The sequence below is a fragment of the Oncorhynchus kisutch genome, unplaced genomic scaffold, assembly GCF_002021735.2.
Source record: "Oncorhynchus kisutch isolate 150728-3 unplaced genomic scaffold, Okis_V2 scaffold4048, whole genome shotgun sequence".
NCBI classification, from domain to species: Eukaryota; Metazoa; Chordata; class Actinopteri; order Salmoniformes; family Salmonidae; genus Oncorhynchus; species Oncorhynchus kisutch.
This window is the reverse complement of record NW_022265993.1, coordinates 26,805-38,253: the sequence shown is the minus strand read 5'-3', so window position 1 is coordinate 38,253 and position 11,449 is coordinate 26,805. Positions and strand designations below refer to the sequence as shown.

Here is an 11,449-nt window from a genome sequence, read left to right as displayed (position 1 = left end):
CGAAGGAGGGAGAGAGAGAGAAAATATATACATTAGTTACAGTTACTTATATGCACAGACAGACAGACAGACAGACAGACAGACAGACAGACAGACAGACAGACAGACAGACAGACAGGTCTTACCTGTATGGTTCGTATGAAGGTAACAGACACCCTCTCTTCAAACTCGTTGACTGGAGTGTACAGGTTCAACACCTTCACAATCTGGGAACACAGAAACACAGAGACAAACTTCATTCGTTGAACCTTGAACTATTAACTCAACTGATCCCCTGTCCCATTCTCCGCAGTGATAGGGCTTGACTGGTAAATTGAGTACCCGAGGGCTGGGATTGGTTAGTTCAGGACCTAAGTGGTAGAGAGGGCTGTGATTGACTAGTTCAGTACCTGAGTAGTAGAGAGGGCTGTGATTGGTTAGTTCAGTACGTGAGTGGTAGAGAGGGCTCTAATTGGTTTAGTACATGAGCAGAATAGTGAGCTGTGATTGGTTACCTGAGATGTGGACAGGCTGTTGCACATGGAGCAGATGGCCTCGGCGTCTTCGTCCGTCTTCTTCTTGACTTGCAGCAGCTGAGCAGCCTGAATCAGAGGCTCCAGAGTCTCCTTGGCTCCACACAGCATCAGAGACTTGTCACGCAGCCACTCCTCCAGCTGACTCACGTTATACCTGGTACACCACATTGTATACGTTACACACACACTCTATAAAACACATTAGACACAGTCTGTCTATACATAAGACATGACAGCCTCTCTGAACCGACCTGATCTGCATGCCTTTGCTCCAGGAGCACATGTCTTTACGCAGCAGTAGATTGTTGAGAGTCACAGCTCCAATGATGTAGAACTGCTGCTTCACAACCTGGGGTCAGAACACAGTCAAGGGTCAGGGTCAGAACACAGCCAAGGGTCAGAACACAACCAAGGGTCAGGGTCAGAACACAGCCAAGGGTCAGGGTCAGAACACAGCCAAGGGTCAGGGTCAGAACACAACCAAGGGTCAGGGTCAGAACACAGCCAAGGGTCAGGGTCAGAACACAGCCAAGGGTCAGGGTCAGAACACAGCCAAGGGTCAGAACACAACCAAGGGTCAGGGTCAGAACACAACCAAGGGTCAGGGTCAGAACACAGCCAAGGGTCAGAACACAGCCAAGGGTCAGAACACAGCCAAGGGTCAGAACACAGCCAAGGGTCAGGGTCAGAACACAGCCAAGGGTCAGAACACAGCCAAGGGTCAGGGTCAGAACACAGCCAAGGGTCAGGGTCAGAACACAGCCAAGGGTCAGGGTCAGAAGACAACCAAGGGTCAGGGTCAGAACACAGCCAAGGGTCAGAACACAACCAAGGGTCAGGGTAAGACACATGCACACGGACCTGTTTGATGAGTTCAGGGTCGGTGCCGTGCTGACACATGGTGGAGTGGAAAGCGCTGAGCTGGCGTAAGATGGATTCCAGCGTGTAGGTTCCCTCGTCAGCGATGCTCGATGTCCGTTTACGCAGACCGGTCGGCTTAACCCCCGACACACCCTGGATGGTCTCATGCTCCAACATACCAGAGACTGACACACACACACACACACACACACACACACACACACACACACACACACACACACACACACACACACACACACGTTAGTGGTTGGATGTTCACCCACCCACACACCACAGAGTGGCGCAGCGGTCTAAGGCCCTGCATCTCAGTGCATGAGGCTTCACTACATTCCCTGGTTCGAATCCAGGCTGTATCACATCCGGTTGTGATTGGGAGTCCCACAGGGCAGCGAACAATTGGCCCAACGTCGTCCGGGTTTGGCCGTCATTGTAAATAAGAATTTGTTCTTAACTGACTTGCCTAGTTAAATAAAGGTTGAATTGAATAAAAACACACACACAGCGTGGTGTACTCACCAATCATGGGCTGTAGGATGTTCTCCATGCATTTGATGAGCTGCTGGTAGATCTGAATGGCCAGGTCACTGAGGACCTGCCGGTACTCAGCCAGGTCAAAGTTAGACAGGCAGTGATCATTCTGCTTAGGAGTGTTGTGCTTCATAAACGACTGCAGGAGCAGAGAGGAGGAGGAAGAGAGAGAAACAGATACAAACACACAAGTTGGGGTGTGTCTGTGTTTTGGGGTGTACCTCACCTCTGGGGTACCGTTGCAGACTGTCTGTGTGTGTGTGTGTGTGTGCTAGGTCCGGTCTCACCTCATCTCCGCTGTACTGTTTCAGACAGTGTAGGAAGCGGCAGGTGTTGGACAGCCAGAAGGAGACCGTCTCAAAGTCATCCCCCCGTTTCTGACAGAGATAAAATGACAATATAGTTACTAGTGTAATTACAGTGTTACTACACAAGTATAGGAGCAACTTAATGTAGTTGTACTGACATCATAGGGTGTGCGTACATCCTTCCTATACCCTATATAGTGCACTACTTTAAACCAGAGCCCTACGCACCTTGAGTATCTTCTTGATGCTGTTGATGGTGGATGTGAGCAGCGTCCTGACCTTCTGGTCATCGTTGACATAGTCAGCATGCCTTAGACACATGAAGAGGATGTAGGCTGGCAGGCCTGGGATCAGATTCACCGCTACACCACGAGGCTTCAACTCTGTTACAGATAATTGACTATTGGATTATCTATGTATATGCCGGTATCTATGTAAAAACTTCTCTCTATCACTCATAGAGAGGTAGAGAGAGAGGTAGAAAAAGAAAGGTAGAGAGAGAGGTAGAGAGAGAGAGGTAGAGAGAGAGGGAGGTAGAGGTGTTGAGAGAGAGAGGTAGAGAAAGAAAGGTAGAGAGAGAGAGAGAGAGGTGGTGAGATAGAGAGAGAGAGGTGGTGAGAGAGAGAGAGAGGTGGTGAGAGAGAGAGAGAGGTGGTGAGAGAGAGAGAGAGAGAGAGGTGGTGAGAGAGAGAGAGAGAGAGAGGTGGTGAGAGAGAGAGAGAGAGAGAGAGGTGGTGAGAGAGAGAGAGAGAGAGGTGGTGAGAGAGAGAGAGAGAGAGAGAGGTGGTGAGAGAGAGAGAGAGAGAGGTGGTGAGAGAGAGAGGTGGTGAGAGAGAGAGAGAGAGAGAGGTGGTGAGAGAGAGAGAGGTGGTGAGAGAGAGAGGTGGTGAGAGAGAGAGAGGTGGTGAGAGAGAGAAGAGAGGTGGTGAGAGAGAGAGAGAGAGGTGGTGAGAGAGAGAGAGAGAGGTGGTGAGAGAGAGAGAGGTGGTGAGAGAGAGAGAGGTGTGAGAGAGAGAGAGGTGGAGAGAGAGAGAGTTAAAAGAGAGTGTAAGACTGAGAATGGTCAGGGTTATAGGTCAGAGTGGAGGTTACATACCCAGTATGAGGTTCTTAACCAGTTTTCAGCTCATCCTCCTTCTTGTACTCCAACATTCCCTGGAAGTCTTTCTCGCGACGAGGAATGTTCACCGGACGGACCGTCTCTTCAACCATCTGACCCGGAGATATAGTCTCAACATGGCCAGCTACACACACACACACACACACACACACACACACACACACACACACACACACACACACACACACACACACACACACACAACACACACACACACACACACACACACACACACACGGTCAGATATACACAAATTCAGTTCACACAGACACCCATCTACACAGACGGTCAGGTACGTCTCCTTCCTTACCTCCCATTTCTCCTCCTTCCTTACCTCCCATTTCTCCTCCTTCCTTACCTCCCATTTCTCCTCCTTCCTTACCTCCCATTTCTCCTCCTTCCTTACCTCCATTTCTCCTCCTTCCTTACCTCCCATTTCTCCTCCTTCCTTACCTCCCATTTCTCCAATCTTCTTCGAGAACACCTTCAGCTGTTTCTTAAGCTTACGGATAGTTTTATCCTGCTTCTCCAGCTGTTCCATGAGGTCCTGAGAGAGAGAGAAAGAAATAGAGAGAGAGAAAGAGAGGTGAGGTTGGCAATAGTCGATCAGTTTATCAAAGCGAAGGGATCAGCGGTCAAACAGGAAGCTGACAATGGTCAAAGTTCAGACAAAAAACAGGCTCCCTTACCCAGTGGGTTGGAGAGAGAGAGAGGGGCTTGATTTAAAATAGGGGGTACTTATTTGGTCCTCTGTGGGGTTAGAGAGAGAGGGGGTGATAATTTGAAACAAGGCCTGGCTGTATGTTAACAGAGAGAAGAGGTGCTGGGTTTAACACATTGACCTCCTGTGTGAGTTAGAGAGAAGAGGTGCTGGGTTTAACACATTGACCTCCTGTGTGAGTTAGAGAGAAGAGGTGCTGGGTTTAACACATTGACCTCCTGTGTGAGTTAGAGAGAAGAGGTGCTGGGTTTAACACATTGACCTCCTGTGTGAGTTAGAGAGAAGAGGTGCTGGGTTTAACACATTGACCTCCTGTGTGAGTTAGAGAGAAGAGGTGCTCTGCTGGATTTGTCTGTTGTGGGTTAACAGAGTTAGAGTAGAAATCTGACACACACCAAACTCTGTTAGTGGTCACACACGTGCAGAGAAACACACAATGTCCTTAGACTCGACATACAACCATCCGTCGTAATATGGTGACTTTGGCGCTGCGATATGCTGTTGGATCCTCAGTCCTCAGCATCTCCTGTTAGGTGACATCCACACACATCAGAGGGTGTTCTCACAGGACACACACATCTGGGTGGTGTCGGACACACACGCCCCCTCAGTAAAACAGTAACTATCACAGTACCACTACCGACCAATAAGGGAAGTGCTGGTTGATGGCAGCAGGTTGTCTTGGTGGGGCCAGTGATCTGGTCTGAGTATGTGTGTGTTATTTCATTCATCTATGACCTTTTGAATGCTTAAATCATTTTGTAAAAGTATTACAATGTGTGTTTTAAAATGTGTGTGCATGTGTGTGTGTGACTGCATGTGTGTACATGTTTGTAAGCGTGTGTATACACTGGGTGTACAAAACATTAAGGACACCATCCTAACATTGAGTTGCACCCCCCCCTTTTCCCCTCAGAACAGACATAATTTGTTAGGTGTCGAAAGCGTTCCACTGGGATGGTGGCCCATGTCGACTCCAATGCTTCCCAGAGTTGTGTCAAGTTGGCTGGATGTCCTTGGGGTGGTGGACCATTCTTGATACACACGGGAAACGTTTGAGTGTGAAAAACCCAGCAGCGTTGGGAGTCCTTGACACAAACCGGTGCGCCTGGCACCTACTACCATACCACGTTCAATGGCACTTGAATATTTTTCTCACCCATTCACCCTCTGAATGGCACACACACACACACACACAATCCATGTCTCGATTGTTTAAATCCTTCTTTAACCGGTCTCATCCCCTTCATCTATACTGATTGAAGTGGATTTAACAAGTGACATCAATAAGGGATCATAGCTTTCACCTGGTCAGTCTATGTCATGGAAAGAGCAGGTGTCCTTGATGTTTTGTACACTCCGTGTATGTGTGTGTGTATACTACATGTGTGTGTATCCTGTGTGTGTGAGTAAGTGTGTAACGTACCAGGTTTTCGTTGGTGAGTCGTGTGATCTCATGCTGTAGACTAGCCTCTATGCGTGCCTCTGGTGGGAGCTGCAGGTTCTGGGCCAGCAGCTGTTGTTGACGGTTATTCTCCTCTTTAACACTCTGTAACTCCCCTCGCAACACCTCCACCTCGTTGTCATAGCTACGCCGCTGCTGCTGCATCTGGCCCTCCAACAGTCTGAGAGGAGGGGATGGAGAGAGAAGATTAGAATCATTCTTCAACTACTATAGGAGGTTGGGAAAGCATGAAGGAGAAAATATGGGATGGAGGGAGCAAGACCAAACAGTCTCATACCACGCCTGGTCTACACACACACACACACACACACACGCGCACATGCACGCGCACACACAGAAACATGCACGCACACGCGCACACGCACACACGGTTAACCTTTTGGTCTCCTCTAACCCTTCATATACCAGCCACAGCTCTCTGTCCTCATTCAGCCTATGGAAGTCAGCAGTGGGGGATCTGACAAACAAACACAAAGGAAAAAGGGGACAGAAAAAAGGCTAAACAAAGAGGGGGATGAGGGATGATGATGGACTAGAGGAGGTGGTGGACTAGAGGAGGAGGTGGACTAGAGGATGAGGGATGATGGTGGACTAGAGGATGAGGGATGATGGTGGACTAGAGGATGAGGGATGATGGTGGACTAGAGGATGAGGGATGGTGGTGGACTAGAGGATGAGGGATGGTGGTGGACTAGAGGATGAGGGATGATGGTGGACTAGAGGATGAGGGATGATGGTGGACTAGAGGAGGAGGGATGGTGGTGGACTAGAGGAGGAGGGATGGTGGTGGACTAGAGGAGGAGGGATGGTGGTGGACTAGAGGAGGAGGGATGATGGTGGACTAGAGGATGAGGGGTGATGGTGGACTAGAGGATGAGGGATGATGGTGGACTAGAGGATGAGGGATGATGGTGGACTAGAGGATGAGGGATGGTGGTGGACTAGAGGATGAGGGATGATGGTGGACTAGAGGATGAGGGATGGTGGTGGACTAGAGGAGGAGGGATGATGGTGGACTAGAGGAGGAGGGATGATGGTGGACTAGAGGAGGAGGGATGATGGTGGACTAGAGGAGGAGGGATGATGGTGGACTAGAGGAGGAGGGATGGTGGTGGACTAGAGGAGGAGGGATGGTGGTGGACTAGAGGAGGAGGGGTGGTGGTGGACTAGAGGAGGAGGGGTGGTGGTGGACTAGAGGAGGAGGGGTGGTGGTGGACTAGAGGATGAGGGATGGTGGTGGACTAGAGGATGAGGGATGGTGGTGGACTAGAGGATGAGGGATGGTGGTGGACTAGAGGATGATGGATGGTGGTGGACTAGAGGATGAGGGATGGTGGTGGACTAGAGGATGAGGGATGGTGGTGGACTAGAGGATGAGGGATGGTGGTGGACTAGAGGATGATGGATGGTGGTGGACTAGAGGATGAGGGATGGTGGTGGACTAGAGGAGGAGGGATGGTGGTGGACTAGAGGAGGAGGGATGGTGGTGGACTAGAGGAGGAGGGATGATGGTGGACTAGAGGATGAGGGATGGTGGTGGACTAGAGGATGAGGGATGATGGTGGACTAGAGGAGGAGGGATGATGGTGGACTAGAGGAGGAGGGATGATGGTGGACTAGAGGAGGAGGGATGATGGTGGACTAGAGGAGGAGGGATGATGGTGGACTAGAGGAGGAGGGATGATGGTGGACTAGAGGAGGAGGGATGATGGTGGACTAGAGGAGGAGGGATGGTGGGGACTAGAGGAGGAGGGATATGGTGGACTAGAGGAGGTGGGGAGGTGGTGGACTAGAGAGGAGGGATGATGGTGGACTAGAGGAGGAGGGAGATGGTGGTGGACTAGAGGAGGAGGGATGGTGGTGGACTAGAGGAGGAGGGTGTGGTGGTGGACTAGAGGAGGAGGGGTGGTGTGGTGGACTAGAGGAGGAGGGACGGTGGTGGACTAGAGGAGGTGGGGCAGTGGTGGACTAGAGGAGGTGGGGCGGTGGTGGACTAGAGGGAGGTAGGATGATGATGGTCTAGAGGAGGAGGATGATGGTGGACTAGAGGAGGTGGATGATGGTGGACTAGAGGAGGAGGGATGATGGTGGACTAGAGGAGGTGGGGTGGTGGTGGAGTAGAGGAGGTAGGATGGTGGTGGACAAGAGGAGGTGGGATGATGGTGGTCTAGAGGAGGAGGGATGGTGGTGGACTAGAGGAGGAGGGGTGGTGGTGGACTAGAGGAGGAGGGGTGGTGGTGGACTAGAGGAGGAGGGATGATGGTGGACTAGAGGAGGTGGGATGATGGTGGCATTGAGGAGGTGGGATGATGGTGGCATTGAGGAGGTGGGATGATGGTGGACTAGAGGAGGAGGGATGATGGTGGACTAGAGGAGGTGGGATGATGGTGGACTAGAGGAGGTGGGATGGTGGTGGACAAGAGGAGGTGGGATGATGGTGGTCTAGAGGAGGAGGGATGATGGTGGTCTAGAGGAGGAGGGATGGTGGTGGACTAGAGGAGGAGGGATGGTGGTGGACTAGAGGAGGAGGGGTGGTGGTGGACTAGAGGAGGAGGGATGATGGTGGACTAGGGGAGGTGGGGTGATGGTGGACTAGAGGAGGTGGGGTGGTGGTGGACTAGAGGAGGAGGGATGATGGTGGACTAGAGGAGGAGGGATGATGGTGGACTAGAGGAGGAGGGGTGGTGGTGGACGAGAGGAAGAGGGTGGTGGTGGTGGACTAGAGGGAGGAGGGGTGGTGGTGGACTAGAGGAGGAGGGATGATGGTGGACTAGAGGAGGTGGGATGATGGTGGCATTGAGGAGGTGGGATGATGGTGGACTAGAGGAGGAGGGATGATGGTGGACTAGAGGAGGTGGGGTGGTGGTGGACTAGAGGAGGTGGGATGATGGTGGACTAGAGGAGGAGGGATGAATGGTGGACTAGAGGAGGTGGGGCGGTGGTGGACTAGAGGAGGAGGGACGATGGTGGACTAGAGGAGGAGGGACGGTGGTGGACTAGAGGAGGAGGGGTGGTGATGGACTAGAGGAGGAGGGATGATGGTGGAGTAGAGGAGGTGGGATGATGGTGGCATTGAGGAGGTGGGATGATGGTGGACTAGAGGAGGAGGGATGATGGTGGACTAGAGGAGGTGGGGAGGTGGTGGAGTAGAGGAGGTAGGATGGTGGTGGACAAGAGGAGGTGGGATGATGGTGGTCTAGAGGAGGAGGGGATGGTGGTGGACTAGAGGAGGAGGGGTGGTGGTGGACTAGAGGGAGGAGGGGTGGTGGTGGACTAGAGGAGGAGGGGTGGTGGTAGACTAGAGGAGGTGGGGTGGTGGTGGACTAGAGGAGGTGGGATGATGGTGGACTAGAGGAGGTGGGGGTGGTGGTGGACTAGAGGAGGTGGGGTGGTGGTGGACTAGAGGAGGTGGGTGGTGGTGGACTAGAGGAGGAGGGATGATGGTGGACTAGAGGAGGTGGGATGATGGTGGACTTAGAGAAGGTGGGCGATGGTGGTGGGACTAGAGGAGGAGGGATGATGTGGACTAGAGGAGGTGGGGTGGTGGTGGACTAGAGGAGGTGGGTGGTGGTGGACTAGAGGAGGTGGGTGGTGGTGGACTGGAGGAGGTGGTGGACTAGAGGAGGAGGGATGATGGTGGACTAGAGAGGAGGATGATGGTGGACTAGAGGAGGTAGGATGATGGTGGGACTAGAGGAGGTGGGATGATGGTGGACTAGAGGAGGTGGGGATGATGGTGGACTAGAGGAGGTGGGATGATGGTGGACTAGAGGAGGTGGGGTGGTGGTGGACTAGAGGAGGAGGATGATGGTGGACTAGAGGAGGTGGGATGATGGTGGACTAGAGAAGGTGGGCGATGGTGGTGGACTAGAGGGAGGAGGGATGATGGTGGACTAGAGGAGGAGGGGTGGTGGTGGACTAGAGGAGGTGGGATGATGGTGGACTAGAGAAGGTGGGCGATGGTGGTGGACTAGAGGAGGAGGGATGATGGTGGACTAGAGGAGGATGGGGTGGTGGTGGACTAGAGGAGGAGGGGTGGTGGTGGATAGAGGAGGAGGGGTGGTGGTGGGACTAGAGGAGGAGGGGTGGTTGGTGGACTAGAGGAGGAGGGGTGGTGGTGGACTAGAGGAGGAGGGATGATGGTGGACTAGAGGAGGTGGGATGATGGTGGCATTGAGGAGGTGGGATGATAGTGGACTAGAGGAGGAGGATGATGGTGGACTAGAGGAGGTGGGGCAGTGGTGGACTAGAGGAGGTGGGGCGGGGTGGTGGACTAGAGGAGGGTAGGATGATGGTTGGTCTAGAGGAGGAGGGATGATGGTGGACTAGAGGAGGTGGGATGGTGGTGGTGGCATTGAGGAGGTGGGGATGATGGTGGACTAGAGGAGGAGGGATGATGGTGGACTAGAGGAGGTGGGTGGTGGGTGGTGGAGTAGAGGAGGTAGGATGGTGGTGGACAAGAGGAGGTGGGATGATGGTGGTCTAGAGGAGGAGGGATGGTGGTGGACTAGAGGAGGAGGGGTGGTGGTGGACTAGAGGAGGAGGGGTGGTGGTGGACTAGAGGAGGAGGGATGATGGTGGACTAGAGGAGGTGGGATGATGGTGGCATTGAGGAGGTGGGATGATGGGTGGCATTGAGGAGGGTGGGATGATGGTGGACTTAGAGGAGGAGGGATGATGGTGGACTAGAGGAGGAGGGGTGGTGGTGGTGACTAGAGGAGGAGGGGTGGTGGTGGACTAGAGGAGGAGGGATGATGGTGGACTAGAGGAGGTGGATGATGGTTGCATTGAGGAGGTGGGATGATGGTGGACTAGAGGAGGAGGGATGATGGTGGACTAGAGGAGGTGGGGTGTGGTGGACTAGAGTAGGTGGGATGATGGTGGACTAGAGGAGGTGGGATGATGGTGGACTAGAGGAGGTGGGGTGGTGGTGGACTAAGGAGGAGGGATGATGGTGGACTAGAGGAGGTGGGATGATGGTGGACTAGAGAAGGTGGGCGATGGTGGTGGACTAGAGAGGAGGGATGATGGTGGACTAGAGGAGGAGGGGTGGTGGTGGACTAGAGGAGGTGGGATGGTGGTGACTAGAGAAGTGGGCGATGGTGGTGGACTAGAGGAGGAGGGATGATGGTGGACTAGAGGAGGAGGGTTGTGGTGGACTAGAGGGGGAGGAGGGGTGGTGGTTGACTAGAGGAGGAGGGGTGGTGGTGGACTAGAGGAGGAGGGGTGGTGGTGGACTAGAGGAGGAGGGGTGGTGGTGGACTATAGAGGAGGGATGATGGTGGACTAGAGGAGGTGGGATGATGGTGGCATTGAGGAGGTGGGATGATAGTGGACTAGAGGAGGAGGGATGATGGTGGACTAGAGGAGGTGGCAGTGGTGGACTAGAGAGTGGGGCGGTGGTGGACTAGAGGAGGTAGGATGATGGTGGTCTAGAGGAGGAGGGATGATGGTGGACTAGAGGAGGTGGGATGGTGGTGGCATTGAGGAGGTGGGATGATGGTGGACTAGAGGAGGAGGGATGATGGTGGACTAGAGAGGTGGGTGGTGGTGATAGAGGAGGGAGGAGTGGTGGTGGACAGAGGAGGTGGGATGATGGTGGTCTAGAGGAGGAGGGATGGTGGTGGGACTAGAGGAGGAGGGGTGGTGGTGGAGACTAGAGGAGGAGGGTGGTGGTGGACTAGAGGAGGAGGATGATGGTGACTAGAGGAGTGGGATGATGGTGGCATTGAGGAGGTGGGATGATGGTGGCATTGAGGAGGTGGGATGATGGTGGACTAGAGGAGGAGGGATGATGGTGGACTAGAGGAGGAGGGGTGGTGGTGGTGTGACTAGAGGAGGAGGGGTGGTGGTGGACTAGAGGAGGAGGGATGATGGTGGGACTAGAGGAGGTGGGATGATGGTTGCATT

General features: G+C 53.3%; 1 pseudogene; it reads right to left on the bottom strand.

The window, feature by feature from the left end:
• LOC109885087 (unconventional myosin-Va-like) overlaps positions 1–11,449 on the bottom strand; it is a 43,411-nt pseudogene that overhangs the window by 5,243 nt on the left and 26,719 nt on the right.